We start from the raw sequence: 21,509 nt of genomic DNA on the forward strand, positions 1-21,509 counted from the left end.
GCTCCATCTATTTGTATCTAAAACATAGGCACAATCAGAGTGCGATCTCAGATATTATTTCAGAATAAGAGATATGTATTCATCTTATACCACAAACTAACTGTTTGTCTGATTGGCAACTCTTATTTAGGTCTTAGACTTGAAGGCATTGGCCATTTACTAGTTTGACTCTTTCTTAGACCTCGGTTTCTTGGTTTTAGTTTAACGTTGGCGGGCAGCCCAGACGTTTGTGCGGTTTATTCAATTTTTCGCCGCCGTAGTCGCTCTTTGATTTTCGGTCGATTCAGCTTCTTATTGGAAGCGATAGCTTAAATATTTCTTCTAGATAGTTTGTCAGTTACAAAAGATAGCTCAATTTTGAACGAACATTTGCGGTATCACAGATATATAAATACGAAGAATATTACCAACTATTTGAAGCACATGGAAAGCTGTTATGATTAATGTAGATAGTGTATTTTTTTGTTTGAATTGAGCATAATAGGTTCGTTGTGCAAATGTGAACTTTTAAACAACTTTACTCTATGCAAGTCTTAATTATTCCAGTCTTTATTCATTGATTCTGATAAAAGATTGATAAACCATCAAATGTGCTGTGAAGTTCTAAACCTAAATATCCAACAGAGTGTCTTAATCTAATTCTGGCAAACTGCATAAATATTTTCCGATAAGTGAAAGTGCAGAAAAAAATTGCAACCTCTAAAAAAGCAAGGAGAATCAGTTGCTGCAGTTTGGTTATAATAAAGTGTAGGCTGTATAGTTCGACCACTTAGCAAGTGTGCACAAAACGGGAACGTTTCAAAACGCTAACGACAAGCGGCACATGTGGAAGGATACAAAGATATAAAAGCCGGCGAAGGGTAACCAGTTTTTAAGATATCTTTGCAGTCATCGACTGAGGACCACGTCGATTGGTAAGTTTTATGCTGTTTATTTTGTTTTTGGTCCAGACACGCGAGTCATTTTTAATGTTGTATGCTTTGACAGTGGTTATAGGAGATCAGATATCTTAAGCTTTTTCGCTTGGCCGGAGCTACGAGATTGGCCGTGATGAGATCATTTCATTGAGATCGTTGGTATAGCAGAGCGATCTGTTTGAAGTGATTCATTACACAGATTTATTCAGCCGGTAAAATAATAAATAAAAGCCGCTTTATTAATTGGATTTTTCGATGAGTCTATTTGTGGCGAGAATATTTTTTAGTTGTAAACACTCTTGAGTTGTATGGGAAACTTTAATTTAATTTACATAATATAATTCCATTTATGAGTTTAGATAATTCTTTGCAGCGCAGCTTGTGTGTAAGATTTTTCACATGGACCTCATTAATTCTCAGGTTTCACAAAGTAGTCCCTTCTAATGTTTCAGTTTGCCGAGAATTTTAGTCTGCCAGTTCAAACGAAGATTCACTTGTCTATTTATTCCGAGAATTTCCAAGAGGTTTCGGCACCACTATTTTGCTTTTTGACAGGTGGTCGAAATGAATTTATTCTCCATCCGCCCAAACGTCCTGTCCGCAGGAATTCTCATGTTTTAATTAGAAGTTGGGTTTTGAGTAGCTGCATAATGCGGGCAATTTATTATAATACTTCATTCGTGTTTCGCTGTCCGTTTTGTTAGTTCGTAGTCTACGCATAGCACCAGGTTTTTATATTAGTTTTCATTTTTCTTGATCGGTAGTTCCAGGTGAAACATTTTGTTCTCTGACTTTACTTGTTTTTCTATTTTATTCACGATTGAAATCGCCACAGACAAATTCATTCTGCTTCTATTAGCATGAAATTTATGAGAATTTTTAAGTTATTCGCATAGCAAAATTTTAGGTGTGTTAAATTGTAGATTCCATTGGACATAACTATGAATGAAATTTTTTGGATTATGTTCTCTATATGAATGCGTATTTAGAAGAAAACACCTTCCTTGGTAAGGTCATGTCATACTTGCTGCATCCTCGGAAACAGATCGGCTTGACATCAACTTGACCAAAACAATAAGCTCCTCAGATGTAATTGGCATGTTGTAGAGCATTATTGTATCAACAGTATTCTACATACTCGATAGATGTTCACCAATGATAGTACGGAAACCAGAGGAACTCTTCGAAAGCCGTTGACCTTACCAGACCCGGCATTTTGCGAGGGAATTTCTGGGGGATTCGTACTGGCTGTGTGTGTAATCTCCGCTTGAGAATTCTCTAGGCGTAGTTTTGCGTAAAACAAAACTTTATTAAAATCGGTATATGGTCTGTCTCTCCGTTCATCTGTCACAGGTGTTTGTCGCAGAGACGGTTATCCCGATGGATATTAAATTCGGTTGAAAAGTTTGAACTATTAACGCCCACGCCTACAGTGGGTTACATTTCGAATATATTCATGTGGGATATTAAAAAATCTCGATTAGTACTTTTTAAAGCTGGTCTCGGATCTGACATTTAATGCATAAGGGGAAGACAGGGGTTAAAAAGGAGTTACTTCTGTTATTGGTTCATTTTCAGAGCCTACGTAACCTAAGGATCTGGAAAAAATCACGAAGCTGCTACTATATGATGCCTAAGCTCCGAAATAAGTCCCATAACACCAATAGGCTCCGAAATACGTTCCATACCAATAAAGTTGATGGTAGCATATTACTATGATTTTTAGTAATTGACTGCAATTAATGTGATTGATGCCCTTAAGTCCATCATGAAATTTTGTAGTGTGTATGTTTTTTGAGGTGGGGGAGAGGCAAAGCCTTTGAGCATTCAGACCTTAGTGGTCCATTATACTCGATTCCCCCTTTTAACGGAATATCCTGGATTCGTTTATGTATCGCAGGATTTCCGTTAGTGGATGTGATGCTATCTGCTGCAGTTGGAGCACATCAGCACCAAAAGTGTGATGTCTGATGCGTTCGTAAGCGGGACACTCACATAGAAAATGTTCCGTGGATTCCGCTTCCTCATTACAAGAAAGACACGCATCATCTTGGATAATTCTTATTCTGAACATAAGCCCAGCTAGTGAATTATGGCCAGTCAGAATGCCCACAATACTTCTGCAAGTCTTCCTGCTTTTCGACAGAATAGTATGTTTGTTTGGTTCTGACAGGAAGAGTTTGGTCTGTCTAGCAGCATTAAGGCAGCATCAGCTAATGCTACCGCCACCCCAATTGCTGGTTCCGGTCCGGGCATGAGGAAAGTTGAAGCCCCTTTTGCTAACGCATCCAATATTTCATTTCTCTCTACACCACAATGACCAGGTACCCAAAGTAAATCCACCATATTGAATCTGGAAACAGAATTCAATCGGTTTCTGTATTCCTGAACGATTTTTGAAGTGATCAAAGTACTACTCAACGCCCTCAATGCAGCTTAACTATCGCTAGAGATTGCGATGCGCCTGCCCTTCAACCGCTCATCAAGCATCCAGGTTGCAGCCTTTAGGATCGCATACACTTCAGCCTGAAAGACCGTTGTGTATTGTCTCAAAGAAAAAGCCCACTTCTCGTTTTTATTCGAGAGGTAGACTCCTGCTCCAGAACAATTTTCTGTCTTTGAGCCATCGGTGTAGAAGACGTCAGTATATCCTGACACGCATTCTTATGGTTCGTTCCAGTTTTCTCTCCGTTTCAAGATAACATCATATCTTCTACCCAACAAATGTACTTTTTTTAGGAAATTGGGAGTGCTAAGTCCATATCCACTTGATACCGGATCGGACCAAAGATGTATGGAGATCTGAGAATCAGAAGGCATTACGAAAACTAGATTTAGTTCTCCCAATAGATCTAATCGAATTAGTCTTTGATTAGGGAATTGAGTAATACATTCGGAGCGTCAGATGAGGTGTTCATGGCACCAGTGATACCAAGACACACAGTTCTTTGCAGTGTGGCTAGTTTATAGCGAAAGCTATTCGGCTTCACCTTAACCCACCACACTACGGATGCATAAGCGAACATCGGTCTAATGATAGCAACATATATCCACATTACTACCTGAGGCCTAAGTCCCCTTGTCGAGACAAAGGTCTGTCTACGCAGCCCATAAGCTGTGAGAGCTTTTTATCTAGAGTTACTCCCAGATATTTCACTTCTACGGGGAGTTGAAGGGTAGTACCCTTTATCTCTGGAAGGCAAAGAACATTCAGTTTCCTCCTTTTTGTAAATAATACATTGCGGTTTTATTTGGATTTACTGAAAGTCCATGCCTGAGAAACCAACTCTCAATCAAATCAACGGCCCGTTGTATATTTCTACAGACCATTCCGAGATCTCGATCAACAGCCAGTAAAGCCACGTCATCCGCATTAGCTTGGACGTGTATTGGCAGATTTTGCAGTTCGCATAGTAGTGGGTTGATCAGCATACTCCACAGAAGTGGCGATTGCACATCTCCTTAAGGGCAATCTTTCGTCGCTTCCGTTGTTAAGTAGCGATCAACACTCACTTCAGCACGCAACAATCTCTGCGTTAGCATAGCGTAGATCCAGTGTATCCAGTTTCATCAACACCATGCTCTCTAGCGGCATCACAAAGCTTTTGGAAGGGCGCACAGTCAAAAACCCCGTCCGCGAACACCCCCATCGCGTACTCACCCTTCAGAGTTGCATCCTCTATCTTTGAAACCAAAGAATGAGGAGCAGACTCACAGGACTTTCCACGTTGGTAAGCATGTTGGTTTTCATTTAGGGGGTGCGACTTTAGCTCCTTCTCGCGAATGTGACGCTCAGCCAGTCTCTCCAGACATTTCAGCGAAAATGATGATTTTGTAGTAATATAGGCTGTAATTGAAGGCATGATTCCATTAAGTTTGGTAGAAATCGCATTATTGCTAATAACGTTATAATAGGTTCAAAATTGCTGCTTCAGTGCAAATTCTAAGACTTTGAATGTCGGTAGCACGCAAAAGTGTATACTCTGATATAATAAAAGCATATACATTACATGCCAGGTGCTCATGGGACAAATGCCTACTCAAATATTTTTGTATAAGAAATACGCAAAACCTTTCATTCCTGAAGCCCCCAGACAGGGTCCAAACAAAATTCTCTAAACTTTTTGGCAATATTATTATTTCCGAGTTATCACAATCTCGGCAGATGCCGGATTTTACCTAATACTAGCACTAAGTGCCAAGCATTTAGGCTCGGACGATCCTACCTACTTAAAAACTAAAGGGGCACTGGTGGTGGTGGCCGGTGGTAGGTCAGTGGGAGAATCCGTCGAGTACCCCCCGCAACATCGAGCACGTATGCAGAATGGTGTACTTCTGCATGGTTTGAACCAGACTGTGCGAAAGTCCCAGGACATCGAGGGAAGCCGTGAGGGATTTAGGTACAATACCTGTAGCTGACAATATTATGGGAACTACAACCACCCGCTCGAGACGCCAAATTTCTTTGATTTCCCGAGCCAATGGCTCATAGTTCACCTTCTTCTCCACGTATTTCCGTTCAATGTTGCTATTATGGGGGATAGCAACATCAATAATATACGCGGAGCGACCCGTCTTGTCAACTAGCAGTACGTCAGGCTTGTTGTGTGCGGTATGGCGATCAGTCAGAACTTGCCGGTCCCAATACATGCTGTAAGCAGAACTATCAAGTACTGCTTGCGGCTCATATCGGTAAACCGGACATGTTCCCGTGATCAGCCCATGCTTATATGCAAGGTTTTGATGGATAACCTTACATACAGCATTATGCCTGGTGATGTATTGCACCGGTGCCATAACAGTACAGCCAGAAATGAGATGGTCCAACGTCTCTAACGCCGAACCACACATTCTGCACTGGTCGTTCTCCACCCGTTCTTTCATGATGAGCTTTTTATAAGCTCGGGTGGCGACCACGCCATCCTGAATGGCACACATGAACCCCTCCGTTTCAGCAAAGAGCTCCCCAGCACACAGCCACCTGTTCGACAGATGCAAATCGACAAATGGCTGCCAAAGACAATTCACGTGTTTACCGTGCATTGCCTTCGACTTCCATTCCTCGATCCGCTCCTGGTCCGACTTCACCCCACTCAGAGGATTGAAAGATCGATCCTTCAAGTTTAGTGGAGTCAGTCCACAGTCTGCCTTACAGACAGCCGCATGCAAGGGGCTCGCCTGCTCTTTACTGTAAAAACAAGCGCGCAGCAAGTCGACTTGGCGATGATGTTGTGACGCTACGTCAACCACGCCCCTACCTCCGATGTCACGAGGCAGGTTCATCCGCTCCACGGCAGACTTTGGGTGATGCATTCGGAATTTGGACATAGTTGTCCGTATCCGCCGCTGGACGTTTTCCAGGTCGGTCTTCGTCCACGGCAATATTCCGAATGCATAAGCCAGTGAAGGGATAGCGAATACATTCAACGCGCTTACTTTATTCTTCCCCGAGAGATGCGATTTCAGCACCAGCTTTACACGTCGCAGGAATTCGGACAGCAGAGTTTCCTTCAGATAACCAACTCGAGCATGGGTTCCTTGCAGAATTCCTAGGTACTTGTAGAAGTCTGTCTACTTAACACAGCTTCGATGTGGAGGTCACCAATGCTATGTCCGGCATGCGGCTCGTGATGACCTTTGCGAATGGCTTGGATTCGACATTTGTCTAATCCAAACTCCATCCGAATATCACGGCTGAACATGTCTATTATTCGCAACAGACTTCTAAGATGGTTGTCAGTACCAGCATACAGCTTGATGTCATCTAGGTACATCAAGTGTGTCAGTTCGCGCTTAGGGCGTAGGCCATATTTTATTGCAAAACCATGCCCTCTAGCATCATTCAGTAGCCATGAAAGGGGATTCAGTGCCATACAAAACCAAAGAGGACTCAATGAATCCCCCTGGAAGATGCCCCTCCGAATACGGATGGGCTCTGAGGTATTAGCACCCTCAGATGCACGGACTGACAAGGTGGTATGCCACCCTTCCATGACTGTCGCCAAAAACTTTATTAGTTTCGGATCAATGCGATACAGATGTAGGATGTCGATTAGCCAGGTATGCGGAACGCTATCAAAAGCCTTGGCATAATCGATATAGCAACTGAAGAGGTTTCTTTGGCCTCTAGTTGCTTGTCCTACAACTACCGAGTCGATAATGAGTTGCTCTTAGCAACCCCTTGACCCAACTCGGCAGCCCTTTTGCTCCTCAGACAGAATGTTGTTAGTCTCGAGGTGCGCATTGATCCTTCCACTAATAATGGACGTGATGAATTTGTAGAGGGTTGGTAAGCAAGTGATCGGTCTTGTGTCTGCGGGGTCCTGCACCGTGTCCTTCTTAGGGATAAGGTAGGTAATTCCCGCAGTGAGGAAAGGTGGAAATTCCTCCGGCCGACTCATAACCTCATTTATACTGCGTGCCAACCGACTGTGTACGCTGGTAAATTTCTTATACCAGAAATTCTGCACCCGATCCAGACCTGGGCCCCTCCAGTTCTTCGAGATGTTTATGGCTCGTCGAACTTCCTCTTCGGTAACATCCGCGAAATTCATGCCAGGTGTATTGGCATGGCGGGTGACTTCGGCGGTGATCCACTCAGCATGCTCAGCATGCTGGGCAGGTAACCCCCAAAGTCCACCCCAATACTCTTTCGCTTCCGTCACCGAGAACTGTATTGTCTGGGCGCTCTGTTGGGGTTCGTTGAGAGATCTGAAAAAGCTCCGCTGGTTCCTCGCGTATGTTGCATTCTGGACACGTCTGGAATAACTTTCGCCATACCGTCGTAACCGACTGCATATAACAGAAAGTTTCTGTTTTAGTGTGTCCAGAATTTCAACTACGGGTGTCTCACAGGGGATGGCATAGTTCCGGTAAACCCTCTGCACTTTATTTCTCACCCGTCGGCTGGCATTGCCAGTGCTGATCTGAATCAGTCTAGCAATGTCCTGCCTTAGTGAGTCCCGCCGACGTTCCAGACGAATTTTCCATGGTGGATCTCTTTTGTCACTCAAACCAATAACGCGAAAGCGAATCTTCTGACCGTGCAATCTGATAGCCGCAACTGCACCACAATACACAAGTGGTTGTAGTTGCAGCAGCGACATATCAGCACACAGTCGAGACGCAATCTCATCATTGATTTGAGATAGAATTCCCGGAGTTGCTGGAGATGCATAGAGCCTGGGAATACCGGGTCTATGCAAAGGATCCATATCCGAGAATTCTATACACGCTCTTTGGAATTCGTCCCGAATTTCAGCGGAAACCTCAGCTGGACGGTGGAGAAGAGTGCTTCGGCGAGTACTGAACCTGTTGCCTGCAGTGCGGCGTGGTGTTGTTGATGCCGCCGCCTCTGCCCCCATCGACTCTCGGTCACCAGTTTCCCCGATGACTTCAAGTCGAACACGTTCCCTGATGGTGGCCGGGATTGTGTCACTGCGAGTGATGAAGCGGTACTGGTCTGCGACTCGCTGCACAGTCACGTGCGCGAATTGCGGGAAACGCTCGACGAATCTCTGGTGCAACAAGGGGCGGTAAGATGTTGTACCCGCCCCCGCCGTTATTTCGTAGTAGGAGCGGATGATGAAGAGGTTCATTTCTTCAGTCCATTTCATCCGCTTCCTACGCGAACCTGCTGAAGTGGTCGCCACAGATTGTGGCGAAACAGCTGCAGCAGGCGGAGCTGTGCTCCTGGTCGTCGTGGCGCCTAGACGTCGAACCGCCCCACGACTAGCGGTTTCGACGCCGTGCTGTCCATTACGAGAGCCCGACCCAGTCACCAAGTCAGACGACTCCCGCCGGTTATCCATACCGGACCTCAAATTTCTCTTTCTTCTCATTGTTGGTAGTGCATTTTATCCCTAGCTGCCAGGTGTGTAGATAGCTTCCTTAGTGAGTAATCTGCAAGACTGCAAAGTTCCTGCACTTTCCTCACCTACCCCGCTGCGGTGGCGTACAGCCATTCAGACTGAAGCTATCCATCCCTCCTCCTTTCACAACCGGGCTTGGGACCGGCTTCGGCGGAGTTATTTATTATTATTTCCGAGTTATCACAATCTCGGCAGATGCCGGATTTTACCTAATACTAGCACTAAGTGCCAAGCATTTAGGCTCGGACGATCCTACCTACTTAAAAACTAAAGGGGCACTGGTGGTGGTGGCCGGTGGTAGGTCAGTGGGAGAATCCGTCGAGTACCCCCCGCAACATCGAGCACGTATGCAGAATGGTGTACTTCTGCATGGTTTGAACCAGACTGTGCGAAAGTCCCAGGACATCGAGGGAAGCCGTGAGGGATTTAGGTACAATACCTGTAGCTGACAATATTATGGGAACTACAACCACCCGCTCGAGACGCCAAATTTCTTTGATTTCCCGAGCCAATGGCTCATAGTTCACCTTCTTCTCCACGTATTTCCGTTCAATGTTGCTATTGTGGGGGATATCAACTTCAATAATATACGCGGAGCGACCCGTCTTGTCAACTAGCAGTACGTCAGGCTTGTTGTGTGCGGTATGGCGATCAGTCAGAACTTGCCGGTCCCAATACATGCTGTAAGCAGAACTATCAAGTACTGCTTGCGGCTCATATCGGTAAACCGGACATGTTCCCGTGATCAGCCCATGCTTATATGCAAGGTTTTGATGGATAACCTTACATACAGCATTATGCCTGGTGATGTATTGCACCGGTGCCATAACAGTACAGCCAGAAATGAGATGGTCCAACGTCTCTAACGCCGAACCACACATTCTGCACTGGTCGTTCTCCACCCGTTCTTTCATGATGAGCTTTTTATAAGCTCGGGTGGCGACCACGCCATCCTGAATGGCACACATGAACCCCTCCGTCTCAGCAAAGAGCTCCCCAGCACACAGCCACCTGTTCGACAGATGCAAATCGACAAATGGCTGCCAAAGACAATTCACGTGTTTACCGTGCATTGCCTTCGACTTCCATTCCTCGATCCGCTCCTGGTCCGACTTCACCCCACTCAGAGGATTGAAAGATCGATCCTTCAAGTTAAGTGGAGTCAGTCCACAGTCTGCCTTGCAGACAGCCGCATGCAAGGGGCTCGCCTGCTCTTTACTGTAAAAATAAGCGCGCAGCGAGTCGACTTGGCGATGATGTTGTGCCGCCACGTCAACCACGCCCCTGCCTCCGATGTCACGAAGCAGGTTCATCCGCTCCACGGCAGACTTTGGGTGATGCATTCGGAATTTGGACATAGTTGTCCGTATCCGCCGCTGGACGTTTTCCAGGTCGGTCTTCGTCCACGGCAATATTCCGAATGCATAAGCCAGTGAAGGGATGGCGAATACATTCAACGCGCTTATTTTATTCTTCCCCGAGAGATGCGATTTCAGCACCAGCTTTACACGTCGCAGGAATTCGGACAGCAGAGCTTCCTTCAGATCACCAACTCGAGCATGGGTTCCTTGCAGAATTCCTAGGTACTTGTAGAAGTCTGTCTCGGTCATAGCTTCGATGTGGAGGTCACCAATGCTATGTCCGGCATGCGGCTCGTGATGACCTTTGCGAATGGCTTGGATTCGACATTTGTCTAATCCAAACTCCATCCGAATATCACGGCTGAACATGTCTATTATTCGCAACAGACTTCTAAGATGGTTGTCAGTACCAGCATACAGCTTGATGTCATCTAGGTACATCAAGTGTGTCAGTTCGCACTTAGCACGTAGGCCATATTTTATTGCAAAACCATGCCCTCTAGTATCATTCAGTAGCCATGAAAGGGGGTTCAGTGCCATACAAAACCAAAGAGGACTCAACGAATCCCCCTGGAAGATGCCCCTCCGAATACGGATGGGCTCTGAGGTATTAGCACCCTCAGATGTACGGACTGACAAGGTGGTATGCCACCCTTCCATGACTGTCGCCAAAAACTTTATTAGTTTCGGATCAATGCGATACAGATGTAGGATGTCGATTAGCCAGGTATGCGGAACGCTATCAAAAGCCTTGGCATAATCGATATAGCAACTGAAGAGGTTTCTTTGGCCTCTAGTTGCTTGTCCTACAACTACCGAGTCGATAATGAGTTGCTCTTTGCAACCCCTTGACCCAACTCGGCAGCCCTTCTGCTCCTTGGACAGAATGTTGTTGGTCTCGAGGTGCGCATTGATCCTTCCACTAATAATGGACGTGATGAATTTGTAGAGGGTTGGTAAGCAAGTGATCGGTCTTGTGTCTGCGGGGTCCTGCACCGTGTCCTTCTTAGGGATAAGGTAGGTAATTCCCGCAGTGAGGAAAGGTGGAAATTCCTCCGGCCGACTCATGACCTCATTTATACTGCGTGCCAACCGACTGTGTACGCTGGTAAATTTCTTATACCAGAAATTCTGCACCCGATCCAGACCTGGGCCCCTCCAGTTCTTCGAGATGTTTATAGCTCGTCGAACTTCCTCTTCGGTAACATCCGCGAAATTCATGCCAGGTGTATTGGCATGGCGGGTGACTTCGGCGGTGATCCACTCAGCATGCTCAGCATGCTGGGCAGGTAACCCCCAAAGTCCACCCCAATACTCTTTCGCTTCCGTCACCGAGAACTGTATTGTCTGGGCGCTCTGTTGGGATTCGTTGAGAGATCTGAAAAAGCTCCGCTGGTTCCTCGCGTATGTTGCATTCTGGACACGTCTGGAATAACTTTCGCCATACCGTCGTAACCGACTGCATATGACAGAAAGTTTCTGTTTTAGTGTGTCCAGAATTTCAACTACGGGTGTCTCACAGGGGATGGCATAGTTCCGGTAAACCCTCTGCACTTTATTTCTCACCCGTCGGCTGGCATTGCCAGTGCTGATCTGAATCAGTCTAGCAATGTCCTGCCTTAGTGAGTCCCGCCGACGTTCCAGACGAATTTTCCATGGTGGATCTCTTTTGTCACTCAAACCAATAACGCGAAAGCGAATCTTCTGACCGTGCAATCTGATAGCCGCAACTGCACCACAATACACAAGTGATTGTAGTTGCAGCAGCGACATATCAGCACACAGTCGAGATGCAATCTCATCATTGATTTGAGATAGAATTCCCGGAGTTGCTGGAGATGCATAGAGCCTGGGAATACCGGGTCTATGCAAAGGATCCATATCCGAGAATTCTATACACGCTCTTTGGAATTCGTCCCGAACTTCAGCGGAAACCTCAGCTGGACGGTGGAGAAGAGTGCTTCGGCGAGTACTGAACCTGTTGCCTGCAGTGCGGCGTGGTGTTGTTGATGCCGCCGCCTCTGCCCCCATCGACTCTCGGTCACCAGTTTCCCCGATGACTTCAAGTCGAACACGTTCCCTGATGGTGGCCGGGATTGTGTCACTGCGAGTGATGAAGCGGTACTGGTCTGCGACTCGCTGCACAGTCACGTGCGCGAATTGCGGGAAACGCTCGACGAATCTCTGGTGCAACAAGGGGCGGTAAGATGTTATACCCGCCCCCGCCGTTATTTCGTAGTAGGAGCGGATGATGAAGAGGTTCATTTCTTCAGTCCATTTCATCCGCTTCCTACGCGAACCTGCTGAAGTGGTCGCCACAGATTGTGGCGAAACAGCTGCAGCAGGCGGAGCTGTGCTCCTGGTCGTCGTGGCGCCTAGACGTCGAACCGCCCCACGACTAGCGGTTTCGACGCCGTGCTGTCCATTACGAGAGCCCGACCCAGTCACCAAGTCAGACGACTCCCGCCGGTTATCCATACCGGACCTCAAATTTCTCTTTCTTCTCATTGTTGGTAGTGCATTTTATCCCTAGCTGCCAGGTGTGTAGATAGCTTCCTTAGTGAGTAATCTGCAAGACTGCAAAGTTCCTGCACTTTCCTCACCTACCCCCTGAGACGCTGCGGTGGCGTACAGCCATTCAGACTGAAGCTATCTATCCCTCCTCCTTTCACAACCGGGCTTGGGACCGGCTTCGGCGGAGTTATTATTATTATTATTTTTTCATCTGCCTTCTGTTATTACCTTAACTTGGCATTCTTTTTGTTTGAGACTTGGGTTAGTCGATGTTAACGTCGTTTACAAGCTTTTTGGCTCTAAGCGACTGCAATGCTGCGGTTTCATATTTTTTGGCTCTAATCGCCTTTCTTTGCATTTAGGATACAACCCTTTAGTTCACTTCATATCTTAGTTATGATTCATGGTTTCGAATGCATCACGTAAATATTGTTGCTTTGACTTTTATCTGGCATCCGATGCCAAATTTGGTCACAATTGTTAGTTTAATTCAAATTTTGCTTAATTCATTTGTGCCACGTGAACTAATTAAATGAACACTAGCTCATTCTATAGATACAAACTGGCGGTAACATTTCTGCTTGAGTAATAGGTGGAGGGTACGAATGTTCAAATGGCCTGGCAAAACGTGAAGGTGATATTTTTTTCCAAACCTTAATTTTATTTCCTTTCTCCCAAAAGACCAGAAAAACTAGTAGATTGGCTTTTCGGGGCTCTAAATTCCCGAGCGGGGCTAAGAGCAAGTAGCAGGAGCTTTGACCCAATCGTGGAACGTTTCGAATAGTCCTTGTAAGCAGAAACAAGCTTTACATTGGCAGCCTAGATCAGTAATTAGGTGGACTTGGTGAATATAGTGCTGTTGATGGTGAAATGTCTCAAGAGTGATTCTGCAGCGTTTATCTGTCCCGTATTTCTAATAATTATAGCACTGAATGGCATCTGCATTTAAGCTTTTGTGTAAAAACAAAATTTTAATAAAATCGGTTCGCTGTCTGCCTTCCGTATGTCACACGCACTTTTCTCGGAAAGAGCTACCTCAACTGGGATGAAATTCGGACGATAATTAATGAGTAACGTTTAGCGTTTGAAAAGGCTACGAACCTGATCATGCAATTGACCTCTTGAGAGAATTATTACAATACCTTAGGCAAATCAGGCAATTAACACCAAATAGAAATACCAAATAGCGTGGAACTGCTCCTTAATAGATTGGTGAAATAAACGAAACATTTTTGACCTGAGTACCAAGGCATTTGAGGATTATTGGTTATGAAGAAAGTGGCTACCGGAACTGGCCATGTAATGATGGAACGAGAGCCAGTTTTTGGCGCCATGACCTCGCCTCTCAGTACTATACTAAAGTATTAAGTTGCAAAGAATGATGAATTCGAATCAAGTCCTATCACAGAGGAAAATTCTCGTTGAAAACATGCGGCTATCGAGAATGGTATTTTTATTGTCTCTTAAGGAGAGCCACATGAAAACAGGCATATGTAGGGGCTCTAAGAGGGTTGCATTCTGTACTCGACTATCGTCAACCTAAGTAAGGAAGAGTAAAAGATAAAAAAGTTAACTGACGGTTTCGTCCTGGGCAGAGGCAACTCATCAGACGCTGCCTCACCTCTGCCCAGGGACCAGCGTGACCGTACTTTCGGTCAACAGGTGGCAAACGTTCCATTTATATATAATCGCAAACACGACATAAGCGTGAATTATATTAAAGTGAAATCCGTCGCAAGTTCAGACCTAAATCAAGCGAAAGTGATTTTTGTAGTTGTTGTTGTTGTTAACTATATAATATAATCTAATTCGTACTTATGTCGTGTTTGCAATTATATATAAATGTAGCGATTACTACCTATTGCTACTTTCGGTCTCGCTGTTCCCAGAGTAGAGGTGTCACCTCTGCCTTGGACGAAATCATCAGTCGACTTTTTTGTTAAACTTGGGTGTTTATAAAATAATGAAATACTGAATTTACTACACTATTTCAGCGATTCATTGTTGAAGGCATCGTGATATTTTGTGTGCCTCCGCACACAGGACGCGGTAGTATGAGTTAAATGACGAGTGGACAATATCTTCTATTCAAATTTCTGCAGGAGGGCGGCTGTTAGACGAAGAATGTGTAAAAGAATGTCACTGTGGAGAATGCTTACACTCTTCCTTAACACTGCTTTTATTCGTCTTTGAAATGCCACCCCAATTTTTTTCAATATTTTATATTACTTGTTAGTGTTCATTGTGATTCAATGAGACATAAAGTAGACCAAGATTATCTATACTTGGCAGCAAGAATGTTGATGATAAATCACATGAATTTAAATATAGATTATACAAGCCACACTATTGGTATAGTTCTTCAAAAATGTATGGAAAAAATTCTGTGCTGCTTCAGTAAAGTAATCCCTTTGTCTAATTGTAACTAACCGAGTTATGTCGTCTTTCTATTAAAGAATTTTATGCCATGAGTTTATTAAACCAATCTTTTTTCCTTCATGGTCTGCTGCATACGTCACTGCAGATCAGTTCTTGAATTTGATCAAAAACGGTTAAATCATGTTTTCCTTGCCGAAATAAATATGTTGGATTAATAGGCGATAGTCTAACCTTTGATTATAAAAACATTTAATATAATCTGTTGTTCCTCTAAGCGCTCGGCAAATATATTATTTTTTGTAAATTATCTCCCACCAGGAAGAAATCGATAAATAAATAGCTTTAGGCAATTTTATTTAATTAATAACAACCAAGTTTTGGGTGAACTCTGATATTTTTTAAAGCATGCATTCTAGTTTGGCATTTTTAATGTGATAATGAAAAAACAGGAAATTTCTCTTGGTGGTTATACATTAATATTGTTTTTCAGTGAATTTTCCGGTTTACACATCTGTTGTTTATTTTTTCTTGGAATGCGACCAGGATGCAATATTTCTCGAAAGTGACTTTTGTATTTCTTCGCTGTCCTGGAAAATTTTTGTTAATAATAATTTTTAATGAGTTGGTTAATATTTTCCATATTTATCAGTTAAATTTCCCGTGAACTTTCAAAATTGGGATTTTGGCTTTGTTTGCTTTCACTGGCCTGTCTGGAAATGCAATGACCTTAACACCATGATCAAGTTGAGATTATTCTGTGCTAGTGTTCTTTAAGTGTTTCTAGCACATGGAGAGAAAACTCCACTGTTACTCAAGAACTCCAAGCTGTCATCAATACCTCTCTGCGTCGTCTCATCGGAGTTCGCTGGCCTGACACTATCTCAAACGAAGAACTTCCTACTCGCACACAATGTGATCAGAAGACGGAAGTGGCAGTGGATAAGTCACACATTAAGGAGGGGCCACAATTGCATTGCTGGCTATGCCATGCAGTAGAATCCACTCCCCGAAGTTGACCGACGAATGGGTCGCCCTAAGAGCACTTGGCGTTGAACAGTAGAGGTGGAATGTGAATGTCTCGCGAAGTCGTGGGGGAGGCTGATGGGCATTTTATGTAACCCCTCCGCGTTGGTATGGTTGATGCTATACACCGCCAAAGGGTGAATGGCAACCATATATGTATATATTGCTTTCGTGTATGGTCAAAAACCTCGCTTTCTGGTATTACTCTTAATCCCAAAGAATTGATATTATAGTCACCTAGACTAGGTTTTGTTTTTGTATCATTTACACTGATCAGTTTCTTTAGATTTAAATTTGCAGAGAAAAGTAAATTCTCTAACCATCAGGACACTTTCGATTTAGAATCTATAGAGAAGGGGTGTGGAAATAGTCCACTTTTAAATAATTGTGCCACTCACGTAAAAAATCTTTTAATGTAGAAATAAGTTTGCACCCTTGATTGCCTCTCAGTAGGCATCATAAGTTTAAGCAGGTAACAGTCCCTTGATGTAATTCTGTTCGCAAAATGTTGAAGAATTGGGCAATGACTTCGTTAGTTAGCTAGAATGACAACATGGTCAAATATTAATATTGCAAAAGCCTCACTTTCAGAGAGCTACACCAACTCCTAGGGGAGAATACTAACATCAAACTAGATACTAATTGAATTTCGTGCGACTTGACAGTGGCAACCACAGATTGTATGCGTGGGATGTACAAATAATGCAAAGAAGGTGTTTTTAGTGATTTCACGTGAATCCACGAAATTTAACTCCACTCTCCATAAAAAGCTCAAATAATAGGATAGGAAGCTTCAAAGTTCCCAAAACCCTTGCTAAGCTTAAAGAGCCCTCCACCACTCTGAAAGTCCGACAAAGAGGCCAAACCCAAGTGACTGGACCGGAAGGGTATTTTCGAAGAAATCCCGGATTAAGTGCCCCCAAATCAAACCTCTGGTCGGGTCTCAATGTCGCTCGTCATGTAGCGTATGAGGAGGCAGAAATAACATAAATACACTAATAATTAAAATCGATTCAAAGTTCTATAGTTCTACTTACAGGTAATGTTCGAAGTGGCCAACAATGGGATAATAAAAAAACAACTCCACGTGTTGACTGGAGTCGCGCAGAGATGTATACCCTTGAATTGTTTCTTAGCGATGCATGAAAACAACATAGTATTGTTTGTTACCGATAGAGAATTATTTTTCTGTAGATTGCAAGAGTCTCAATCTCACCAGTTGGTATGCAATTATTTTTTGAGTTTTGTGAATAAGACGACTTCATTAAAATCGGTTCGCTCTGTCTGTCTCTCATGCGCCCTTTTTTCAGTAACGGACCTATGGGAAGATTGAAACTATGTTGATTTTAAGGAGATGTTCCCATATAAGCTTCAAAGAAAAGAAGGGTGCAATGGTTACAATTGGTTTAATTTTGATAACAGTTGTCAGAATGACTGACCGACTATTAATTGAAAGACGAACCTCTGCTAGAGAAGGCAGATATCACGAACTAAGGCGATACGCTAAGAAGATTTTCAGATGGGAACAACGAAAATTCAATAACAGCAAAATTTGACCGACGACAGCTTTAAGTATAAAGATGTACGAGTAGCCTTTGGTACATTGAAACAAATGAGGATGGGGTTTCAACTGCGAACCTCTGTAGAGATCAGAATGGCAGCGCTACGACTCAAATAAAAGCAAGATGGGATGAATATTTTCAAGACCTCTTGACCGCAACGATTATAAAGTCCCACCCCTTTGTCCCTCCGGATGACCCAAACGGAGAACAAGTTCCCACACCTCTTTGGGCAATGTAGAGGCAGCTTTGCTTAAATTCACATCACATAAAGCTTTCGGAGTTGAGAGCCAAACTACTAAAAAAAAGGGGGGAACAGGGGTCACCAGCCGTACTTACTCACCATTCAGCAGAATCTGGGCAACCGAACAAATACCTGACCACTGAAGGAAAAGTGTAATTTGTCCAGTGTACAGAAAGGGTGGTCGTCTGTATTGTGAAAACTATAGAAGAATCTCATTGCTTTGCATGTGCTACAAGGTGCTGATGACTATAATCGAAGTACGTGTGAGAGAGAATACAGACAACATCATCGAGGAATACCAAGGTTGCTTCAGATCCGGACGATGGACGACGGGCCAGATATTCGCAGTTAAGCAGTTACTTGAAAAGTGCTGGAAATATGACATGGATGTGTACCAACTGTTCCTTGACTTTTATCATGCATACAATAATATAAATTGTAATGATTTTGCTAAAAATCCCATGGAAGTTAGTCCAGCTAGTGAAAGCCTCAATAATTAACAATGAGGGCCAGGTGAAAATCCAAAATAAGCTGACACAAAGCTTTCTTACGCTATCAGAAATTAAGCAAGGGGATGATCTCGCCCCCACCCTCTTTAACTTGGTGCGCGAATATGTTGATAGGAACGTGTCCTCAGTTGATAACAAAGGTACGTTATTGGTAAAATTCGCGGCAGCAACTAGTGGTACACGCGGACCACGTGGACCTTCTTGCCCGATCGATGCTTGGTACGAAGAAAGTATTAGAACATTTCGAGTTTTGAAATGTCGCAATGACGCAAATGTCGGAAAAGGAGATCGATATCTTCGAAAGAAAAGCCCGTCGAAAGATTTTTGGAGCGGTAAAGGAAGGAGATGCCTGGCGAATCACACATAATGATGAATTGTATTAATTATTTGACGACCCACTAGCAAATACATTAGTTAAAATCCGGAAATTACAACGGGTTGGTCACATCGAACGAATGCACAAGGGAAGGATTTCGAGACGAACGCTGAAAGGCAGAGCAGATGGCAGCCGACCAAAAGGGAGGTGAAGAAAACGTTGGGAGGTCTCAGTGCAGATCAATTCCAAGATTTTCTAACTGAAGGACGGGGTCTTTGGATCAAGATAATTGGGGGGATGCAACCAAGAGGCCAAGGATTAATTTGAGCTGCAGCGCTACCGAAGATTATAACTTGTATATATTACTGATTTAAGAGATTTAAGAATTTAGTGCACATTTGTGTATACAAAGAGTGTTCGATGCATTAAAATTTGAATGTTATTCAAGCACCACAAGCTTCTCTATTTGTTTAAAGCTTAGGCGATACTGCCTAAGTATAATACTTAAATGCATTCCTTAGGCACTTATCACGGTTTGACCGTTCAATCCATAATAAAGGTCACCATCGATGTGAATATTTAAACCTTGTTCAGCTTCTGCACGGACGAAATTATGTTCTAAGCGCGGATACATCCGACATCAGACAATTCTTTTTGTTAGAATTTGATGTAGACGGATACCTGGTTTCTTTGAAGAAAGAGTAACGAAGAAGCCGCAGGAACCCATGTCTTCGGAAAGAAGATAACGCATAGCAAGATGCCGGAATCCAAAGGAGTCAAGTGAACTTCAGTAGCGAGCTTGACTTCGCAGAATGACAACCCCATGCATCATAAGGATGAAGCGAAATTACTCAAAGGGTAGTCAGGGCCGATACAATACGATAATTCAAGACATTGTTACAACGACTGCAGGAATTGTGGGCATTAGTATCCTATGATGTTCGCCGAGACGGCAGTGCACCATGATCGGCGTCAATCTTATCTCGACGACTTTGAGCAACACGAGGAACAATACTTAGAATTATAAGCAGCATTCAAAGCCGACCATGTTCCATTAAGGCATAGCAGAATCCATCTGATTGGAGAAGCAGCACGTTTGAACGTTAGCGGCGAGAACTACGATGCAGCATTGGAGGCTCTCCGTAGTCGGTTCAACCACAAAAACGCAATAGACTGGAACTACTTACATGGGTTCCACAAGTTACCGACGGCTAAGGAAGAAAACGCTACCACCATTAAAAAATTTACAGACACTATACCAGTTCTGCTTTCATAGTTCCGGTGTCACAATAGTGCATTGGGACATTTTGATAGTCTTTTTGGTTACTCAGCAAGTGAGCCACAAAATGAGATTGGAGCATTGGGAGAAATACCCACCCTGGAAATGTTTTTGAGTTTCCTAACGAGCCACTTCTGGGCAATAAAAGCCTTGAACTTATCAAAGAAAGGACAGATATTTGGTTCGATTATAGTTTATAAAATAAAGAAGTGTGAGATTTGCCAGGAAATCCACAATATATACCAGCGCAAGAAGTTCACAGAGATGAGTCTGGAACAGAGGCAAAAGCGGCAAGGAAGCATCGACAATGATACCATTGCCTACACAAACGACATACAATCAACAATTACCTAGACAAATCTAGATGTCTCACGTGTCAATTGCCACCATACCTTTCTCCATACCAACCATATAGTGGAGATATATACGAACAATATAGTGCAGTTAGATAGACTTTTAGCCGAGGACAAATACCTGCATACACCAATACTACTACTACTAGCCATAGCCAGAGTTAAAGTGAGGAACATCTCTTTGAGAGTACTAGTTGATTCTGGATCACAGCTGTCTAAGAAGACTATACGCAGAAGATTCAACTCCGAGCACATTCTTTGAAATTTTATAGACATGGTAAAGTCTTGCATAGATTCGACCGCGACGGGTGTTGCGGAAGAAAAATTCCGCGCATAAGGACTGGTGTTAGTGCCGTGTATATGGCTGCAAATGGCACATGGTCGCGAGTTGTTGCGAGCACGTGGCAGCATTTGCAAAAATAACAGACATTGGACAATTGCTTATGCCTTCTCACACCCCAGCAAGAACCAAATGCAGAACTTCCTTAAAGATTCATTTCGGGTTAATGGTAATGGATCTTAATGGAATCAGTGAGCGAATAATGCTTCAAAATTGCTCTATCCGAAGCTTGGTGGTAGTTGATCCATGTTTGTTCTCTTAGGAGGTGTGGAGGAAATAAGTAGATGGATCCAAGATCAATCATTCGAATGCATCTGTTTCCTGCCGAATACTCCCTTCCAATACCACTTACCTACCTCGTCCATTTTCGAAATCTGCACAATAAGATTCAATACACCTGTACCGCTGAAGTTACTTCTGCTGTGTATGGTCTTAAAGTGGACCCTCATCATCTCTGAGTCAGCAACTCAACTGCTGAACGCCTGAAACGTCAGTGGAGTGGTTGCAAATATGTGGTATTGGAGTAGCCGCAAGGGTGCAAACAAGGGACATAATGAGATTGCAGCTAAAGTTGAGGACCGGAGATTAGTTGATCAATGTGGCAAGGTTGATAGTGGTAAACATAATCAACACTCATCCAGGACGAAGTTCCAGTTGCCTCAAATATTATCACACATCATGGCTGCCGATAGTTGGTTTTTAACTTTCAGGAGTTTCGCTTTATTGACATTTACAGGACTTTGTCTAATAATTTCCGGTGATGATCATGCCTTTCTTTTTTAAGTTTTTGTGTAAAATAAAACCTTATACAAATCGATTTACTGTCTACTCGTCTGTGTGTCTG

The 21,509-nt window shown here is 43.7% G+C and overlaps 1 protein-coding gene across 1 annotated transcript in view; it reads left to right on the forward strand.

Annotated features, from left to right (window-relative positions):
- The first annotated feature begins 220 nt into the window (after positions 1–220).
- The window catches only part of LOC119651024, a 145,583-nt gene continuing 124,294 nt past the window's right edge, over positions 221–21,509 (forward strand). Inside the window, exon 1 of the mRNA XM_038054329.1 lies at positions 221–914. The gene's annotated coding sequence lies outside the window, so the exon portion shown is untranslated. The remainder of the gene's footprint in view (positions 915–21,509) is intronic.

The sequence above is a fragment of the Hermetia illucens genome, chromosome 3 (genome assembly GCF_905115235.1).
Source record: "Hermetia illucens chromosome 3, iHerIll2.2.curated.20191125, whole genome shotgun sequence".
Classification (NCBI taxonomy): domain Eukaryota; kingdom Metazoa; phylum Arthropoda; class Insecta; order Diptera; family Stratiomyidae; genus Hermetia; species Hermetia illucens.